Raw genomic sequence first — 22,469 nt, 5'->3', positions numbered from 1 at the left:
CTAGAATGATGCTGACCATAATATGTATGCATGCATGTATACTTTTAACAAGAAATTATTTATTTCTAAAAGTATAGTTATTTGAAAAATGTTAAATCAGAGACCTTAGTCCCAATGCATTTATAGTTTGTATATCTTATGTGGTTCGATATACTTAGTTCACTATAAACAATGCTCTGATACCAATCTGTCACACCCCCAAACCAAGGATGGCGGAAACGTCCGGGGGTGGAGGACTTCATGTATAGTATCATAACAACGAGTATAATAGTGCTCAAAGTAAATACAACCATCATAAATATAATTGAAAAGGTTACACCATAGTATATGTTTACATGTTTCAAAATCAATTACATTATGATGACAAAATGAACTGTTTGACGATTTAACGTCCCATCCTCAAAGTGCTGATGTTTTCCTGTTTCACTGATTTCCTGAGAATACAAGTAGTTTTGAAAAAAAAGTGTCAACAATTAAGTTGGTGAGTTCATAAGAGTTTTGTTTGAGGAAGAAACCGTTTTCCTTGTAAAAGTGATAGAGTATGCTTTCCAGAAAATCCAATATTTTCTTAGTTAAGTGTGAAACGAATGCTCCTATGTTATGCGGTAATGAACCCTAGAACCACCCGTAGGCTCCTCCTTTAATCGCCCAGCGTATATAAGTTATATAAAATTCAAGTTAAATAAACCGTTGAATGTAGTGGGTCTGCCCTAGGTCCACAACCAAACAAGGACCAGGAGATGAGGCGGGCCCACCAATTCTAAGTCGATTGTGACTAAATTCTTATATAACTCTATCATATACACTTAGCAATTATAGCTGAAGCCTAACAATTCTAGCATTACGCAGTTTTAATAGAAATATGTTCCAAAGAAAATCCTATATTTTCCTTATAAAAGTTATGTAGTCCTAAATCCCAGGACCGGAAATAAACAAGTATTTTCCATACTTAAAGGTATAAAAGTGGTTTTAAATCGGCTTAAAACCCTTTTTAAAGTTAGGTGGTCCTAAATCCCAGGACCGAAAACAAGTATATTTCCATACTTAAAGATATAAAAGCGATTTTAAATCGGCATAAAACCCTTTTTAATTTGAGGAAAATCCCTTAAACTCTATGTGTTGTTAACTCCCTATGTGAGTCGCTATAACCATACTATGACCATGAACCTGCCACGACGTTTCTCAGGCGTCGAAAAAAGATAATGACACTTGTGTTAAAATGTTCATATTCACAGACTGGTCCGGATTTGTTTCTGAAATGATATACAGTTTTGTAAAAATCACCATAAATCGTAGAAAAATCGTATGGTGATGTGCAAGTAGTCATTTTAAAGGTATGAACCTGAACTATTTGCACCTAATACAGTTTTGAAAACTAAAATGTTTAAGTTAACCAAAACAGTCCGTGAATGGAGTTGAACTTTTCTGATGAAGGCTGTTAAATGAGTTTAGTTGTGTTCTTGGTGTTTTAACTTGTATTCCGCCCCCTTAAAACTTAAGAAAAACATGAAAAGATAGGGGTATGAACTCACCTTGTGTTTTCTTAGTGGATGGATGTTGAAGAAAAGAAGTGTTCTACTCAAGATCACTAAGAAGATGCCTTAAAGGTTCAAAGATCTAACATGAATGTGATGATGTTTATGTAAGATATCTATGATTTGAGTAAAAGGAAGTGAAATAATCATAAGGAGGATAATATCACTTACCAAAAATGGAAGAAAACTTGATGATCAGCCCTTGAATCTCGAATTTGAGAGAGAGAGAGAGAAGTGAGAGAGAGAGGTGTTGTTCTTTGGTGGAAATGAGAAAAATGAGAGAGGAGAGATGATGATTCTATCTTTTGTTCAAGTACATGGCTGGAAGAAATGTTGGGAAGGACGATGGAGGTGACCAGGTAGGGTGGAAAGACAGTGGTTGGCCATAGAGTGGGCAATGGGGGTGGTTGCTTGTGTCATACACTAAAGTAAAGGCAACACTCCACTACAAGATCTTACTTAATAGATTTTGTCCTTGGTTTATGATCATATCCCAAAATATGGTTTAAAATATGATAATATAGGGTCTTATATATTAAAATATAAGTTTGGAGTGTTTAAAATTATAAAAATAAAAGTCTAAGGAAATTTTTGGAGCAAAAATCACTTAAAAACACAAAAAGGTCCGAAATTGGTAAAAATCCGGAGTAAAAGGGGAAAATCCGGAGTCACCACCAAATTTCCGGAGCTCCTTAAGCATTCCGGAGCTACTGACCAATTTTCCGGAGGACAGGCTTAGTTCTGCGAGGATCCGAAGACCATGTTCATTTCCGGAGTCAACAGTAAAGTTCCGGAGCACTTTCTCGGATTTCCGAAGTCACACGTGCGTTTGGGTTGGTTCAGACCGAGGATGCACGACTAGCTAGTCTTCCGAATAATTGCGAGGTAAAGTGTTCCGAAGATGAGAAGGTTCCGAAGCAAGGTCCTTCCGGAGCTGCGAACCCATCCGGATGAGAGGCTTCCGAAATGAGCTTCCTCTTGGCTTTCCTTAGAAGCCATTCCAGACCAAGAGGGTTCCGGCCAAGAGGTTCAGTACCAAGAGGAGACATTCTGGAACAAGAGGGTTCCAGTCTAGAGGTTCAGTACCAAGAGGAGACATTCCAGAACAAGAGGGTTCCGGCCAAGAGGGTCCTTTTTTTTGGGGGGGGGGGGGGTTTCCTCTTCCGGTTTTGAGCGGTTTTCGACTAAGGAAGGTACATAGAGAGATTTGGGAGATTTCACATGCTGGGAGAGATTTGGGAGAGATTTGACATTCTTGGAGAGATTTCTCATACAGAGAGAGATTTGGGAGAGATTTCACATACTTGGAGAGATTGGGGAGAGATTTGACATTCTTGGAGAGATTTCTCATACAAAGAGAGATTTGGGAGAGATTTCACATGCTTGGAGAGATTTGGGAGAGATTTGACATGCTTGGAGAGATTTCTCATACGGAGAGAGATTTGGGAGAGATTTCACATGCTTGGAGAGATTTCTCATACATAGAGAGATTTGGGAGAAATTTCACATGCTTGGAGAGATTTGGGAGAGATTTGACATTCTTGGAGAGATTTCTCATACAGAGAGAGATTTGGGAGAGATTTGACATGCTTGGAGAGATTTTTCATACGGAGAGAGATTTGGGAGAGGCTTCTTTTGTGACCTTTTTGAGTGTTTGGCTTTGTAATTCAAGGTTTGTAAACCTTGTTAAGTCTTGTTATGATTGTTATATGCCCCCGAGGGTTAAGGAATAATGTTTTATCGAGTGATTTCATCACTTGCCCTGATTAGGGTTTAGAGTTTCCGAACACGTGAAAATTCCAAGTGATACTTTGTATTAGGATTACGAGTTGTTTGATAAGAAACATAATGGAAACCCTAATATACAAGGGTTAGATGAGTTGACCGGTTTGACTTGTTGACTTTAGTTGACTTTGACTTGGTCAAAATTGACGGTTGCACATCATCCCCCCGTTAGAAAGAATTTCATCCCGAAATTAATGTTTCGACTGGGATTTCCAGAATTTGGAGGAAAGATGGGGGAACTTTTCGTAGTACAAGAATTGATATGGCGGGGACCAACCCGCCTGATGCTAAATGACGACCTTGGAATTTCTCATTGTAACTTGAGCTGAGTTGATTTAAAAGGAGTTATTGTTTTGGAATGATAGTGTATTCTACGTGTGCCTTTGTGCTCTCCGCTTTATACTCGGTATTACTACTATGAATATTTTATAATGTAGTTAGCGAGTTCCAGTATTACGAACGTTTCAACAAATTGTGACGAGATTTGCATTATAAGTCCTACCAGTTCTTTTATAATCGCTTGGTGTAGACTAGTCGTATATCATTAAGATTGCAAGGGCATTCAGATGGGTGACCCCGCCTTAAGCCCACAACCAAACAAGGAACAGGGAATGAGGCGAAATCACACATTCTAAGTTCATAGAATCTTAATGATATATGACCATAATGTTTATACTCGCCATCATAGATTCACTAGTAAAAACCCTGCGTTTTTATATAGATGATAAGACTTATTTGGGTTTTGACGTGTTCTCGAGATTCATGGTTGATATACCTTAATCGATGCTAGTTTTGGTAATAACAAGAAATTTAGAATTTAAACGTCGATGTTAGAAACACGTACTGATATTTACGGGCGGTTCCGGGGTGGTCTCTCCTGCGGTGATCGCAAGCGCCCTTCCACCATCACCATCATTTTGTGCTCTTGGGCAGTCCCTTTTAAAGTGCCCCGTTTCGCCGCACTCGTAACAGGATGAGCTTACTCCAGTGCCAGGGACCTGGTTGATGGGTTGTGCCGGTGCCTTATAAAAACGGGTAGTGTGCCCCTTCCTGTTGCAATTTTTGCAATGCATTTCTCGACAAACACAAGTGTGATGGAAGTTACACTTGTTGCATTTCGGAAGGGTTTCAGCGTATCGATTTATGGGTGCTGGCGCGACGTGGGTTGTGGCAGCATGAACATCAACGATCTGTTGCTTCTTAGTGAAGTCCTGGGCTTGTTGGTCCTTCTGGTTGTCGCATAACTTCCTTTTGTTGTTTCCTCCTCTTGCTTGATCAGGGGTGATTGTCGTAGTGTCACGGCTGGCACGATGGTCGATGAGTTGTTGTGCCAATTCCTTGGCACTCTCAAAGGTAGTTGGTCTTGAAGCCAACACGCTGTCCTGAATTTGGGGGGACAATCCCCAGAGGTATCGCTCCAACTTTTTGCTTTCCGGGGTGACCATAGCGGGACAAAGGAGTGCTAGATCACAGAATCGGACGATATAGGTTGCAAGGTCAGAGTCTGTCATTTTGAGGTTCCACAGTTCTTGCTCTAGCTTTTGCACCTCGCCCCTTGGGCAATACTCTTTCAACATCCTTTCCTTAAAGTCCTCCCAACTCATCGAGTTAGCCACTGTAAGTGTCAGTGACTTAACGTGGCCGTTCCACCAAGTAAGGGCCCGGCCGGAGAAAGTGCGAGCTGCGAATTTGACCTTGCTCGCTTCGGGGCACGCACAGATCTCGAAGACAGATTCGGTCTTCTTGAACCATTGCATCAAATCGATGACTCCCCCGCTGCCATTGAATGAATCGGGTTTGGCATTGGTGAAGTCTTTAAAGGAGAATTCTCTAGAACGCCCTTGGCTATCTCCTTGAGTGGAGTTATTAGTACCGCTCCCTGTCCGTCCTGCACCATCAGTGCTAATTTGGGACATAGCAGCTACCACCGCGGCCGTGACCGCAACTTGGAACATAACATGATCATATTGGGGAGGCGGCGGTGGTGGATTTGTTTGCGTTCCGCTAGTGCGTCTAACAGACCTTCGAGGCAGCATCTTTCTGTTATAGAATTTCAAAGACGTAATGAGTATAAGTCTTTTAGTAATGGTTATTAGTTTTTAAGTATAGTATTTCCCGATTTTTCGAATGTGGAAGGCAATTCATACCAGAGGTCTATACAAATAAACTTATGAATTTAGTAGAAATGACTCGAATGTAATCTTGTGATTTGTTCCATGCCCGATCCATCCCTAAGATCACCCAATGTATACCAGTTGTGTGTAATTAAGGTCCAATAGGCCGTTGAACTTAATGAGTCTGCCCTACGCCCACAACCAAACAAGGAACATGACCTAAGGCCGACTTACCATTTCTAAGTCGATCGTCTCTTAATTACACATAACCTTGAGGTATACATTAAGAAATCTTAGAGTTACCATAGGCAAATCGTTTGTAATAACAGGTTATGAGATATGTGGTAACTCCCACTGAAATAAAATGCATGCCAATTTTTATTGATATGCTCTAGTTATATCCTTACCATTTATATACACACGTATAAATTTCGCACTTTGCTGAACTATTCTCGGTGTTTCTGCTAACGTCCGGAGACGGGGTTTTGGCAGTGGGTAGAAGTGGGTTTTGTACGGGCATTAAGATTTACCCATCACGTTGCTCGCGCGAGAATAGGGGTAGAAGGGATAGTTAATGGACGTCTAATCCTATAATTACTTATAGGGGGTGATCCTTATCAGTCATGTCTATAATCACCTAGTGCATACCATTACTTATAGGGAATGAATGACTCTACTCTAAGTCCACAACCAAACAAGGAACATGAAGTAGAGAAATAGTCATAGATTCTGAGTCTATACTATCCTTAATTATGTATAACCTTGGCGTATGCACTTAGTCATTATAGACCTACTAATAAGGGTCTTTAGTTTTCACATAAGTTGGTTATTGTATCACAAAATACTCCTATAGTATTTTAATGTTTGACCTATGTTTTTCAACGTTTGTTTGTAGATAGAATTGGTAAGTTTTTAGACTTGTTGCAACGCCACAACCATTCCCGGGCATATGCTAATCACTTCTGGGTTAGACATAGTTGATCCGGCTATGTCATTCCCAGACCTGACCATACATCCCAAAGCCTACTCGTGCCATTCAACAATCACAACTTTTGTTTTGTTCTAGAATGATGCTGACCATAATATGTATGCATGCATGTATACTTTTAACAAGAAATTATTTATTTCTAAAAGTATAGTTATTTGAAAAATGTTAAATCAGAGACCTTAGTCCCAATGCATTTATAGTTTGTATATCTTATGTGGTTCGATATACTTAGTTCACTATAAACAATGCTCTGATACCAATCTGTCACACCCCCAAACCAAGGATGGCGGAAACGTCCGGGGGTGGAGGACTTCATGTATAGTATCATAACAACGAGTATAATAGTGCTCAAAGTAAATACAACCATCATAAATATAATTGAAAAGGTTACACCATAGTATATGTTTACATGTTTCAAAATCAATTACATTATGATGACAAAATGAACTGTTTGACGATTTAACGTCCCATCCTCAAAGTGCTGATGTTTTCCTGTTTCACTGATTTCCTGAGAATACAAGTAGTTTTGAAAAAAAAGTGTCAACAATTAAGTTGGTGAGTTCATAAGAGTTTTGTTTAAGGAAGAAACCGTTTTCTTGTAAAAGTGATAGAGTATGATTTCCAGAAAATCCAATATTTTCTTAGTTAAGTGTGAAACGAATGCTCCTATGTTATGCGGTAATGAACCCTAGAACGACCCGTAGGCTCCTCCTTTAATCGCCCAGCGTATATAAGTTATATAAAATTCAAGTTAAATAAACCGTTGAATGTAGTGGGTCTGCCCTAGGTCCACAACCAAACAAGGAACAGGAGATGAGGCGGGCCCACCAATTCTAAGTCGATTGTGACTAAATTCTTATATAACTCTATCATATACACTTAGCAATTATAGCTGAAGCCTAACAATTCTAGCTTTACGTAGTTTTAATAGAAATATGTTCCAAAGAAAATCCTATATTTTCCTTATAAAAGTTATGTAGTCCTAAATCCCAGGACCGGAAATAAACAAGTATTTTCCATACTTAAAGGTATAAAAGTGGTTTTAAATCGGCATAAAACCCTTTTTAAAGTTAGGTGGTCCTAAATCCCAGGACCGGAAACAAGTATATTTCCATACTTAAAGATATAAAAGCGATTTTAAATCGGCATAAAACCTTTTTTAATTTGAGGAAAATCCCGTAAACTCTATGTGTTGTTAACTCCCTATGTGAGTCGCTATAACCATACTATGACCATGAACCTGCCACGACGTTTCTCAGGCGTCGAAAAAAGATAATGACACTTGTGTTAAAATGTTCATATTCACAGACTGGTCCGGATTTGTTTCTGAAATGATATACAGTTTTGTAAAAATCACCATAAATCGTAGAAAAATCGTATGGTGATGTGCAAGTAGTCATTTTCAAGGTATGAACCTGAACTATTTGCACCTAATACAGTTTTGAAAACTAAAATGTTTAGGTTAACCAAAACAGTCTGTGAATGGAGTTGAACTTTTCTGATGAAGGCTGTTAAATGAGTTTAGTTGTGTTCTTGGTGTTTTAACTTGTATTCCGCCCCCTTAAAACCTAAGAAAAACATGAAAAGATAGGGGTATGAACTCACCTTGTGTTTTCTTAGTGGATGGATGTTGAAGAAAAGAAGTGTTCTACTCAAGATCACTAAGAAGATGCCTTAAAGGTTCAAAGATCTAACATGAATGTGATGATGTTTATGTAAGATATCTATGATTTGAGTAAAAGGAAGTGAAATAATCATAAGGAGGATAATATCACTTACCAAAAATGGAAGAAAACTTGATGATCAGCCCTTGAATCTCGAATTTGAGAGAGAGAGAAGTGAGAGAGAGAGGTGTTGTTCTTTGGTGGAAATGAGAAAAATGAGAGAGGAGAGATGATGATTCTATCTTTTGTTCAAGTGCATGGCTGGAAGAAATGTTGGGAAGGACGATGGAGGTGACCAAGTAGGGTGGAAAGACAGTGGTTGGCCATGTAGTGGGCAATGGGGGTGGTTGCTTGTGTCATACACTAAAGTAAAGGCAACACTCCACTACAAGATCTTACTTAATAGATTTTGTCCTTGGTTTATGATCCTATCCCAAAATATGGTTTAAAATATGATAATATAGGGTCATATATATTAAAATATAAGTTTGGAGTGTTTAAAATTATAAAAATAAAAGTCTAAGGAAATTTTTGGAGCAAAAATCACTTAAAAACACAAAAATGTCCGAAATTGGTAAAAATCCGGAGTAAAAGGGGAAAATCCGGAGTCACCACCAAATTTCTGGAGCTCCTTAAGCATTTCGGAGCTACTGACCAATTTTCCGGAGGAGAGGCTTAGTTTTGCGAGGATCCGAAGACCATGTCCATTTCCGGAGTCAACAGTAAAGTTCTGGAGCACTTTCTCGGATTTCCGAAGTCACACGCGCGTTTGGGTTGGTTCGGACCGAGGATGCGCGACTAGCTAGTCTTCCGAAGCATTGCGAGGTAAAGTGTTCCGGAGATGAGAAGGTTCCGAAGCAAGGTCCTTCCGGAGCTGCGAACCCATCCGGATGAGAGGCTTCCGAAATGAGCTTCCTCTTGGCTTTCCTTAGAAGACATTCCGGACCAAGAGGGTTCCGGCCAAGAGGTTCAGTACCAAGAGGAGAGATTCCGGAACAAGAGGGTTCCGGCCAAGAGGTTCAGTACCAAGAGGAGACATTCCGGAACAAGAGGGTTCCGGCCAAGAGGGTCCTTTTGGGGGGGGGGGGGTTTCCTCTTCCGGTTTTGAGCGGTTTTCGACTAAGGAAAGTACATAGATAGATTTGGGAGAGATTTCACATGTTGGGAGAGATTTGGGAGAGATTTGACATTCTTGGAGAGATTTCTCATACAGAGAGAGATTTGGGAGAGATTTCACATACTTGGAGAGATTTGGGAGAGATTTGACATTCTTGGAGAGATTTCTCATACAGAGAGAGATTTGGGAGAGATTTCACAAGCTTGGAGAGATTTGGGAGAGATTTGACATGCTTGAAGAGATTTCTCATACGGAGAGAGATTTGGGAGATATTTCACATGCTTGGAGAGATTTCTCATACATAGAGATTTGGGAGAGATTTCACATGCTTGGAGAGATTTGGGAGAGATTTGACATTCTTAGAGAGATTTCTCATACAGAGAGAGATTTGGGAGAGATTTCACCTGCTTGGAGAGATTTGGGAGAGACTTGACATGCTTGGAGAGATTTCTTATACGGAGAGAGATTTGGGAGAGGCTTCTTTTGTGACCTTTTTGAGTGTTTGGCTTTGTAATTCAAGGTTTGTAAACCTTGTTAAGTCTTGTTATGATTGTTATATGCCCCCGAGGGTTAAGGAATAATGTTTTATCGAGTGGTTTCATCACTTGCCCTGATTATGGTTTAGAGTTTCCGAACACGTGAAAATTCCAAGTGATACTTTGTATTAGGATTGCGAGTTGTTCGATAAAAAAACATAATGGAAACCCTAATATACAAGGGTTAGATGAGTTGACCGGTTTGACTTGTTGACTTTAGTTGACTTTGACTTGGTCAAAATTGACGGTTGTCACATATACTACCGGAAGCACATGACTCACACTTGGATCAAGGAAAGTCACAAGGTTACCAAGGCACTAGTAATTGATTATGTTTTGTTCATGTTTTTCCTTACCATCGTTTCGGTAATGAGTAAGGATGATTGTTAATCTGACCCTAGTGGTCATATCAAATCGAGTCCAACTAAGATGAGTATATTACGTGGTTCAAAGGACCAAGATCGATGTAGCATCTGACTTAAGCCAGACGATTGAAGTGAAAGATAATCGAAGCAATCAATAGAAGTATCGTGATCATTGTTAAAGTAAGAACTATTAGCTAGAAGTGCTACATGCTAGAATGTGATTATATCACATTAGAACATGAAGGAAGGAAACTTCCATTGTGCAATCTGACTTAAATAAACTTTAGTCTGAGCATTGCATCATACGATGAGAGGTCATTAGAACATGACCCATCAATTTATTATGGTAATTGAAGGAAAGAACTTATCTTAATCCTGCAAGAAGAAAAAAAGGAGTTTCCAATGAGAATCGATATTGTAACTCAAAGGTTACAATTGAAAGTCTGACATAATACACGGAGCATGTGCAGGATTGAGCACCGCCTGCGATCGAGAAGTCGAAGAGTTAGATACTCGTTCGAAGGAACAAAGAAGTTACGACTATTAACTAGGATGAAGAGATAACGTATGGAGTCATTACACAAGCCCTTTATCGTTGATGATTCCGGGACGTAATCATCCTAAGGGGGAGATAATTGTAACGCCCGCAGATTTGGGCTAGTCAATTAATACACAATAAGCGTCGAAAACGACTTTTTGATAGAAGGTTATTTAGAATAAATAATCTTGACTAAGTTGTATTATATGTCTCAAGGTTTCCATACGTATAAAGAACGCTGAAATCCGAGTTATAACGAAGAAGTTATGACCTGTCAAAGTTTCGCGACGAAACCGGCACGACGCTGTGTGACGTAAAAAGTGAGTTTACAATAATTTTTTTTTTGGACTTAACGATCTAAACGAAATTCATAGTATACGTTAAACCGAGTGCGTGCATAAAAAGAATGTCCAAATCTGACTTCGTATGAGGAAGTTATGATTTTTCTAAGATTTCGCATAACAGTATACAGCTCGGAGTTCGAATTTTAGATCGAGCGATTTTTAGCTAACATAACCTAAACGAGAATCGAAGATCTCGTCCATAGAAGCTCAACGATAAAAACACAGACGAAAACGGAGTCCGTATGTAGAAGATATGAGTTTTACACGGTCGTTTAACAGTGTAATCATCTCATACTTTGAAATTTAAAATAGGTAGAGAATTAGCCGACGGAGTCTAAAGAGTATGTTCCCAACTACGTGTGAATATAAAGAACATTGAAAACGGAGCTCGTATGTGAATGTTACATGGTTTAGAAGTTGGCAGGGTGCTGCAGCGAAGTGGGTGACGTGGCGCAATCTGAGCCATTGCTTTCTCCCCACCAGATGACGAAACGTGGCACCAACTCGACGAGTTGGGGGCCAGAAACTCGACGAGTTGGGCCAGAAAATCGACGAGTTCATCACTTTTTAAGCCTATAAATACCACCCGAGAGTTCCTTCGTTTTTTCACACTTTTTATCCTTTCTTTCCCTCTCTACTCACTCTCTAAACCTCCCAACCCCCCCCCCCCCCCTAAAGTCTAGGAAACTTCCCTAGTACTAGAAGAAAGCCTTGGAGCGCCCAAAGGCTCCGAGAAAAAGAGTCTTTCGGTTCGGAAACTCTGCCCGCGCAGAACCTAGTTTTTAGCAGAAACCCGCTATTCATCAAAGGAGATTATTTTTAAGAAGCGAAGCGCTGTCTGAGTTCAGAATCACCACCTTAACAAGTGAGTGCATAGTCCCTTTCATGAACATGATTTTAATACAAGTATTGAATAATGTACTTAATAGTTGTTGGTATGTGAAATATTTTATATTGTCTAAAATACGTGTTAGGAATATATCTGAGAAATATATGATGATACTGAGTAAACCTAAATTAATCAAGAGGAATATTGGGTAGTATCTCTTTATGAGTACGAGTGCGATATTTATGGAGAGTCAAACTTTAAAGCTCGTCATCAATCTGAGAGCAAGGATTAGACTTAGTTATTTGTCCTTGGTTCAAGAGTATGGAGAGGACCTAGTTATTTATCATAAATCCGGGAGTATGGATCAGGTTAGTTTTAGATCCGGGAGTATGGATCAGGTTCGTTTTAGATCCGAGAATATGGATCAGGTTAGTTTTAGATCCGAGAGTATGGATCAGGTTAGTTTTATATCCGGGAGTATGGATCAGGTTAGTTTTAGATCCGAGAGTATGGATCAGGTTAGTTTTAGATCCGGGAGTATGGATCATGTTAGTTTTAGATCCGTGAGTATGGATCGGGTAACGAGGTTAGTTTTAGATCCGGGAGTATGAATCAGAGAATAGTTTTAAATCCAAAAGTATGGATTAGGTAAAGAGGTTAGTTTTAGATCCGGGAGTATGGATTATATAAGGAGATAAATTTTGACCCAAGAGTATAGACTGAGTCATTGTGAGAATCGACGGGGTGGGGTAAAATTGCTTATATGAGGTGAAAATTGTATATGTCATGATGTCCTAAAACATATATAATATATATATATATATATATATATATATATATATATATATATATATATATATATATATATATATATAATATAATATAACATTGTGGGATGGAAATCGCTATGTACTCACCAGGTTTCCCAACCTGACCCACTCAGTTTATTTGTATCACAGGTTTCGATACGAAGTCAAATTACATTGAGAGATTAAAGAAGATGCAAATCACTAGTGTAAATGAATGTAATGTATGTTTATGCTTATGTTTCTATATTGACGAAGACATTCCAATATTTTAAAATGAATAAAAAATACATTTCTTCGGAAATGATTTGATAACATATTTATCATGTTTTCTGGGAACAATTTCTGCAACTTATTTCTTCAAACGATACTCCAATGTTCAAAATAAAGCATAAACAAATCAGTCTTTTTTGGCCGTGAAAATTGGGATGTCACAAGCCACCACCCTTATCACCCCTCACCTCCAGTCGCCGCAACCTCCTCGTCGCTCTCGTGAACCATTGAACCAACTCCGTTGTTGCTGCTGCCGACGATAGCGGGGAGCGATGGGACCACCGTTTGGACGCTATGACAGTGGGCATTCAGAAGAAGCAAAGTTGTGGTTTTCGTTGTTGTTGTTCCCGGTTAGAGGTCGTGCACCCTTCTCTCTCTCCGTCTCTTTTCTGCTGTTGCGTGGTCGCCGCCGCTCTGAGCGGCTGATGTGCTTTGCCAACCGTTGCTTTGACTGCCACACACCACCGCAAGGGTGGCTCAGTTTAGGTGCGTGTTTTGATGTTAGAACTCGTGTTCATGTGTGTGTGTTGCTGCTGCAAGACGTGAAGTGGGTGTAGATGTGTTTTTTTGGCCGGTAAACATGAAGAACCACCATGACAGCCAACCATGGCGGCTGCCGCCCTTGCTGCCCTTTTCTGCCACCACCAATCACCATGTGAGGTGGCTATGTTTGTATGTGTGTGTGTGTAATATGGTGTGTTTGTGCGTGTTTAATGGTGTGATGTCGTATGATCATTTCATTGGCCGGAAAATCAAAGAAAACCCACCACCACCACCGTGAGGTGGTGGCTACCGCCGTCTACGACCATCTTGGTGGCTGTATTGGACATTTTTGTTATTCTTTTGATGCTAGAGTGTGTTTTTATGTAGGAATTTTATGTGTGCTTGGTTGTTGAAATTATCACTCGAAAACCGCCTCCGTGTGCGAGTGGCTGCCGCAACAGACCGTCGTCGACCTGTTGGATTAGTGTCTAAGTCTATAACTATATTTGGTATGTACTTGACCCAGTTGTAGGATGGTCCTTTTGGGTTGCCTTCACCGAAGCAACTTGACTAGATGTATTATAGAGAAAGAGGTTATTATGATTTATTAATATATTATAAGAATAATATATTTAAGGAGAAATCATATTTATTTAATTAACATTGGTCAAGAATTAATTAAGAATTGATTTTGTGGTCAAAAGAGGTTAATGAAATTGAGGGGACTGAACTTGTAATTATGTGATAGTTGCAAAGTAAGGTGAGGAAACCCTAGAGATAGGGTGGATGGATTCTTGGGGATAAGGCCTTAAGAATTCGTCCAAAGGAAGGGTTCCAGAATATTCTTATGGGCTGCTTGATGGCTAAGTAACCGGATAAGGACTATGACTGAAACCCTAATCTCACACCTATATAAGGGACCCTTGGCTACCAAAATCGGCTACCACTTAACCTTAAGAGTCTAGGAGCCAATTTTAGCCTCTCTCCTCTCTCTCTTGCTTCATCCAATTGCTTTTGGTGTTTGTGATTCATTAGAGGCACAACACTTGGGGTGCTAAAGTTCTCAAAGCTTCAAGATCTTCAATCAACAATCAAGGTAACCTTCTAACTAGCTTATTAGATGTTTAAATTGTTTTTTTGTATGCTAGATTAGGGTTTTGCAAGTCTTGGACAATTATGCATGTACAATTAGAAAAACTAGATCCAAGCAATTAGGGTTTGCATGAACACCATAGGAATGTTGTTTTGCTCAAAACCCATCAGTGGTATCAGAGCTTAGATTGTTTATCTTTTGTATTTGATGCATAGCTAATTTGTTCAAGCTCAAAATTCGAGTTTTTCAACCTCTGACTGCTGGACTTGTCGAGTCACCAGATGAACTCGGCAAGTCCAGGCTACTCGGCGAGTCTAGATTTGTGACTCAACGAGTCGTCTCGTCTGGTGGCTGATTTTTCGGGATTTTAACTCTTTTTGGATTGGGATAATTACCAAAAATGTTTTTCATTGATAAAATCTTATTTTTATTATATTGGTATGATTATCCTAACCCAAATAGAAGATAATTGTCAAAAATAAGATAATTACTGGTTTTATACGACAAATTTAATTATTTGTATTTTGTGATTTGAATTATCTTGTTAAGGAAAGGATTAGGTCAAATTATGTGATAAATATTGATAATATGATTAGTTAATTATTTTTCAAAATTGATCTAATGTTTTGAAAAGCTTCAAAACTTGCCCTCAAGTTTTGGAATTTAAATTTTTGATTAAAAGTTTAATTTTGAAATATTTAAATTCTAAAACCTTAGAGTTTTAAAAGTTAAAATTCAAACCTTATACTATAGTAATATTAAGAGATTAATTATTATATATATGTATAAGAACATGGCTAGTCTTACTGTTAGTAGGCCTCATTCACGAAGCCAATCTATAAGGGGGTATAAGGTTATGACCTATAAAATGGTCGTTTAATGGGTGTCCACTCTCATCCGCCGCTTCCTTGATTGGTGGAGGGTAGTTAGTCGAACGGGTAGGATAGGGCAAATACTTCATTAATAAGTATAATGAACCTATTAAAGTAACTAAATGTTTTTATAAAATTCCCATTCTTAGTTACTTTAGGAAAAATGTGAAATGATGCTATTCCATGAAATTACACTTTGTATCCTTGCCAAATCGTTAGTGGAGCGTGTGTGGTTAACCGACACACTAATTTGGCATTAGCAAGGGTAGAAAAGGGTAACTTGGTGTTTATCATAGATCAATGGAGCGTGTGTGGTTAATTGGCACATTGATTAGGTGATTTGTAACATCGAGGGTATCAAGTTCATTTGCATGGTTATTCACACCTTGTTTGTGATCCTCGGTATCCCAGTTACAAACTTGAAGGGCATATCGAGATTTAAAAATGCCATTGAAAAGTTCAATGAATCTCAAAAGATCTAGGAGTTTCAATACATTTAATACTTAAAGTCTTTTTCGTTTTTCATGGTGGAAATTAGTGAATCGTCATTCACTTACCTTCAAATTATTTGCATTTAAGATTACGACATCCCTCTTCTTAATTGTGAATAATTGTGTTGGGTCCTAGCCCTAATTTCTCATTTTGGGTGTTTAATTGGGGATTCTTATCTAATCAACTTGTCTCTTTTCTTTTTCAGATGTCTACTCCAAACGCAAACGCTTCTTGTTCAAACCCGACTGGCTCTTTCTCACTCATGAACTTGTGTGGGAGGGTGATCTTCGATGGGTCCAACTTCAATGACTGGATCCGAAACATTCGCATGGTCACTCGTTACGAGGACAAAGAGTATGTTCTCGACAAGGAGGTTAACGTCAATACTGATACTCCTGAAGAAATCGCTGCCTTCGAAGCTCACGAGCGAGATGCTACGAAAGTCCATTGCATCATGCTCGTGACTATGACTGTTGAACTCCAAAAGTCCTATGAGGGCTACTACCACTACGAGATGCATCAAGATTTGATGGATAGGTATCATCAAAGCGCGAGGCAGGAAAGGTGATGATCACTACCAAAATGAAGGACGGAGAATCCGTCACGGCCCGCCTACAAAAGATGCAGAGGTACGTGGACCGCTTCCTGAAGTTAAACGTTAACTTCGGTGAGGAGTTAGCCATAGATATAATTCTATACTCCTTACCTCCTTGTTACAACCAGTTTCGTATGACCTACCACATGAACAAGGAGGAGGTCACTCTGAGCAAGCTTCAAGGCCTGCTAAGGACTGCTGAAAGTGGTCTTAAAGAAAAATCTGTTGTATCCTCTACCACTACTGCTGCCCCTGTCTTGGCTATTGGGGAAAGGAAAGGAAAGAAGATAAACGCTCCTTCAAAGAGCCACAAGGGAAAGTCCCAATATGGTTCCTCTTCTAGTGGGACCAAAGCTGGTTCTGCTGCTCCTTCCTCCAACACAAAGGATGCAAAGTGCTACTACTGCCTTGAGAAAGGGCAATGGAAACGAAGCTGCCCAAAGTATCTACAGGACATCAAGGATGGAAAGATAAAACCATCCTTCACAGGTATCTATACTATTCAATCTAATAACTCATCACACTCTATGTATTGGGTCCTCAATAAAGGATGTGGTTTTCACATTTGTTCTGATTTGCTGGGTCTAAGAAGAAGTAGAGACGTGGAGCATGGGAAGATAAACTTGATCATGAGGAATAAGAAAGTGTTGCATGTCACCAAGATTGGAGTTTACTCTTTAGTGCTTAGTAGTGGGTTAAGTATAGATTTGGATAATTGTTGCTATTCTTCAGAAATGACACAAAACATTATTTCTTTTCATGGTTTGTATAGACAAGGTTTTAAATTTTCATTTAATAATGAAACTGGTTCTATTAATGCTTTCTTTGATGGTGTTCCTTATTTTGAAGCATTGCCTTGTAATGGAATATATGAAACTATGATGGTTGTTGATAATTTAGGAAATAATGTTTTACATATCGATTCTTCCAATAGTTTGGACAAAGCATGTTTATGGCATTGTCGTCTTGGACATGAACAAGAAACGCATAGCCCAACTCCAAAAGTGTGGAGTGTTGGAGTCATTCGACCTTAGGGACGATGACGTGTGCGAGGCTTGTTTACTTGGAAAGATGACCAAGTCACCCTTCACTGGTACTTGTGAAAGGGGTGAGGGTTTATTGGATCTCATACATACTGATGTATGTGGACCCTTTAGATCCACCACAAAGGATGCATGTCGCTTCTATGTGACTTTTACTGATGATTATATCAGATATGGGTATATCTACTTGATCAAACAAAAGTTTGAAACCTTTGAAAAGTTCAAAGAGTTTAAGTCAGAAGTGGAGAATCAGTTGGGCAGGAAAATTAAGATGCTAAGATCCGATCGAGGAGGAGAGTATCTCAGTGCTGAGTTCCACGACTATCTAAGGGAATGTGGAATTATTTCACAATTGATGCCTCCTAGGACACCATAATTGAATGGTGTGGCCGAAAGGCGTAATCGGACCTTGTTAGACATGGTTCGTTCCATGATGAGTCGGACTTCATTGTCTATCTCATTCAGGGGGTATGCCTTAGAGACTGCCGCCCGTATCCTTAACCTAGTCCCTACCAAGAAGGTTGCCAAAACACCTCACGAGATGTGGACAGGGAAAGCTCCCTCGTTGGCACATATAAAGGTTTGGGGTTGCGAGGATTTCGTAAGACGAGAGACTTACGACAAGCTCAAACCTAGTAGTGAGTGATGTATTTTCATTGGCTACCCACAAAAGTCTTTTAGATATCTCTTCTATAGACCGAAGGACAATGTTGTCTTTGTTGCGAGGAGAGGGGTTTTCCGAGAACGAGAACTCATAAGCCAAGATGATAGTGGAAGGCAAATTGATCTTGAAGATATACAAGAATCAAGCGATGAAGGAACCTCTAACACTGGAACTCAACCTGAGGAGGAAACTCCTGTTGAACCGATTGACGAGTCCCTACCTCTTAGATGTTCCAGTAGAGCTAGTATTCCACCTGTGTTGTATGGTTTTCATATAACAAGTGAAAGTGATACGTTCATTAGTGATAGCATACTAGTGAATTTGGATGAACCTAGCAGCTACAAGGAAGCCATGGCAGGCCCGATGTATGCGAAGTGGAAAGAGGCGATGGACAGCGAGATCCATTCCATGTATGACAATCTAGTTTGGAACTTGGTTGACAATGTGCCAGGTCGTAAGATGGTCGGGTGCAGGTGGATCTTCAAGAAGAAGACCGACATGGATGGGAAAGTGCATACTTATAAAGCATGATTGCTTGCAAAGGGATTTACTCAAACTCCCAGAGTTGACTATGATGAGACCTTCTCACCAGTAGCGAAGATAAAGTCTATACGGGTGATGCTCGCCATTGCTGCATTTCATGATTATGAGATATGGCAGATGGACGTCAAAACCGCTTTCCTTAATGGGAAGTTGGCTGAGGATGTTTACATGAGTCAGCCAGAGGGTTTTGTCGATGCGAAGCACCCTAATAGAGTGTGTAAGCTTGAGAAGTCCATTTATGGACTGAAACAAGCATCTCGCAGATGGAATCTTTGTTTCGATGAGAAAGTCAAAGAGTTGGGATTTTCGAGAAGCGAGGATGAGTCCTGTGTGTATGTCAAGGCCAGTGGGAGTATAATTAGTTTTCTTGTTTTATATGTCGATGACATACTACTCATAGGAAACGACGTCCCAAATTTGCCGGAGGTTAAGTCCTGGCTTGGGAAGTATTTCGCGATGAAGGACCTCGGGGAAGCTGCCTATATTCTGTGAATAAGGATAGTGAGAAACAAGAGTAAAAGGCTCACAAGTCTTATTCAAATTACTTACTTGGATAAAGTGATAAAACATTTTAGTATGGAGAATTCGAAGAAAGGGGAGTTAGCAATCCAAAGCAATGCCAAGTTGAGTAAGACTCAAAGCCCGAGTACCGAGGCCGAGACAGCAAAAATGAGTCGAGTACCTTACACTTCCGCAGTTGGCTCGATCAAGTATGCTATGACTTGTACTCGCCTTGATGTGGCCTTCGCTTTGAACATGGTCAGCAGATATCAAGGGAACCATGGCAAAGCACATTGAACTGTAGTCAAGAATATTCTTAAGTACCTTCGGAGGACCAAGGGATGGTTTCTTATCCTCGGTGGGAGTGATGACTTAAGGGTGCGAGGGTATAGTGACGCCAGTTTTCAGACCGACCGAGACAACATTCGGTCTCAGTTGGGCTGGGTCTTTATGTAACGCCCGCGTTTCCAGGCTAGGCACTAATGATGATGTAATAGTGTAGGTTAACCTTTGTAACTCATTTTGAAATAATAAGAATGTATTATTCGAGTATTATGTGTTTTATGCTTAATTGCTTAATTGGTGGCTTAACTGAATTAAGAATAAAAAATAAGCGTAATATTAAAATGTTAGATATGAACTATATCGATACATGAAGGCGTAGTGGTCGTGATGAGGACTCCGAATATATAAAGAATGCCGAAATCCGAGTTATAACAAATAAGTTATGACATGTCGAAGTTTCGCGACAGAACCAGCGCGACACTGCGTGACGTAAATAGTGAATTTACGATGGAGCGATATTTAGCCTTAGTGATCTAAACGAAAGTCGTAGAATACGTTAAACCGAGAGGGTGCATGAAAAGAACGTCTAAATATGACTTCGTATGAGGAAGTTATGGTTTTTCGAAGTTTCGAGTTAGCGGTATGCAGCCCAAAGTTCGAATATGAGATCGAGCGATATTTAGCCAAAACAATCTAAACGAGAATTGAAGATCTCATCGATAGTAGTCCAATGGTAAAAAGACAGACGAAAACGGACGTCAGACGAAGGAGTTATGAATTTCTAACGAAGTTTTCCTGTCTCGGCCTACTAAAAATAATATAATAAAAATAAATTCAAAATTAGCCGACGAAGTCTAAACGAGAGTTGTAGAGCATAATCTCACCTACGCGTGGATATAAAGAACGTCGAAAACGGAGCTCGTATGCGAAAGATATGAATTTATGAAGTTCGGGGCACCAAACCCGATACTGTGTCAGAGTTCACGACGTGAACACTTGTGTTCATGACGTGAACCCAGAAATGACGTCACCTGGACTCTGCCATACCCCACTTGTGATGATGCATGCAGTGACGATCAAGCCCACGATGTGGGAGTACTGTTCACGACGTGAATTTCCAGAAAATAACCCTATAAATAGAGTTGAAGGGGCAGTCGGCCAAGGTTGCTAAATTCACTCATCTCTCTCCCGTATTACCTTGATTTACATGCAAAGAAATACCCCCAAATCTCCGGTATCATACCGAGACCCGAAGCAAGTCCCGAAGCCCGAAGATCCCGAGAAGAAAAGAGTTTTCGAGCCGAAGCTCTGCCCGCGAGAAGCCCGGTGTGTGAAGAGATCACAGTTTCACCGAAGAATACTACTTTTAAAGCCGTAGTGCTGTCCGATCATCTTCTGATCAAGTGAGTGTATACTACCTTTCTTCTAACACATAGATATGAAGTATCTCCTATAGAATACATGTTATGTGTTTATAAATATACGTGTATATGTATGTTATCTGTTTATTTGGAACGAGTATTGAATGAGTATCTTATCAGTTTTAAGTTGCATATGAATGCATGTGTATGTTGTCATCTACAAAAATGTTGGGTAGAACTTTGGTAGATAGTTGATGTGTGATAAACTGATGAGAGGCCTCGATGTGATTGTGATCTAGTCATTCAGCAGAATATGGATGACGACTACATACTCTTTCTAGACTGTCCTATGGAATGCTGGCAGGCTCATAACCTGTACGTGTTGGTGAACTTGGGTGTTCATTCGCTGTATTCTATCCCCCTTATGGTTGCCTTAGGACATTCGTTGCTGAGGAAACCCCTTTGCAGTATTGTCCGTCCCGATGAAAATCCTAGATTAGGTCCCTTGTAATAGTTTTTGTCATAGGGACGTAAAGTGAGGATAACGGGAATTGGTAATCGGGTTATTGTTGGTTGGTGAAAGTAAATATAATTATTTATTGTGGTTTGAAAACCCTATATGCTCACCAGGCTCCCAAGCCTGACCCACTCAGTTTCTTTGTATTACAGGTAGTGGCGCGAGATCATAAGTTGGAGAACTTGTGAAGATGTTTTTGTTTATAGACCTGTAGTTGTATATAACTGTGTAAGGTCTATGTTTTATTGTTTATGCTTTTGTGTCTGTATCGGAACATGACATCCCAAGTTTTGTTATATAATGAAAATACATTTCTTTAAGAAATGCTTTGATAAACCTTATTTTATCATGTATTGTTTTGGGGACAAATTCCACAACTCTTTTAAATCAATGGATTTACTCTGAAATTATTTTAAAAGCATAAATAAAACCGGTCTTTTCTGGCCGTGATTTTGGGGATGTCACACTTTACCCTCAATGGAGGAGTAGTGACTTGGAAAAGTTTCAAGTAGGGGATATCTTCACACACCGGGCTTCTCGCGGGCAGAGCTTCGGCTTGAAACTCTTTTCTTCTCGGGATCTTCGGAGCGTCGGGACTTGCTTCGGGTGTCGGGGTTGATACCGGGGCTTCGAGGGGTATTTCTTGCAATTTAGGAGAAAGTAGTAGAGTGGGGAAATGAAAATTAGCAATCAAATTCGGCAGCCCTCGAGTTCTATTTATAGGGGCTGATCCTTGCGATTACATTGGGCGTAACTTCAGAGTACGCTGGGCGTACATAGAGTACGCTGGGCGTACATAGAGTACGCTGGGTGTACTGGCTCGTCGACATGTACGCTGGGCGTAATCTTTATGTACGCTGGGCGTACTCTTCGGATCAGACCAGATACGTCATGGTCTCGGACCTGATACACTCGAGTGGTGGGTCAGGTCGACGTGGCCCATTCCGATCCATGTATACGGGTACGCTGGGCGTACCCATGTACACGTGGCGTACTCCGATATACCAAACTTCAAAAATACGTAACTTTCGCATACGATCTCCGTTTTTGACGTTCTTTATATCCACGCGTAGGTGGGACTATGCTCTACAACTTTCATTTAGACTCCGTCGGCTAATTTTATCTT

The sequence above is a fragment of the Lactuca virosa genome, chromosome 5, assembly GCF_052849685.1.
Source record: "Lactuca virosa cultivar CGN04683 chromosome 5, Lactuca_virosa_CGN04683_v6, whole genome shotgun sequence".
Lineage (NCBI taxonomy): Eukaryota > Viridiplantae > Streptophyta > Magnoliopsida > Asterales > Asteraceae > Lactuca > Lactuca virosa.
Note: the sequence above shows the minus strand (reverse complement) of the source record.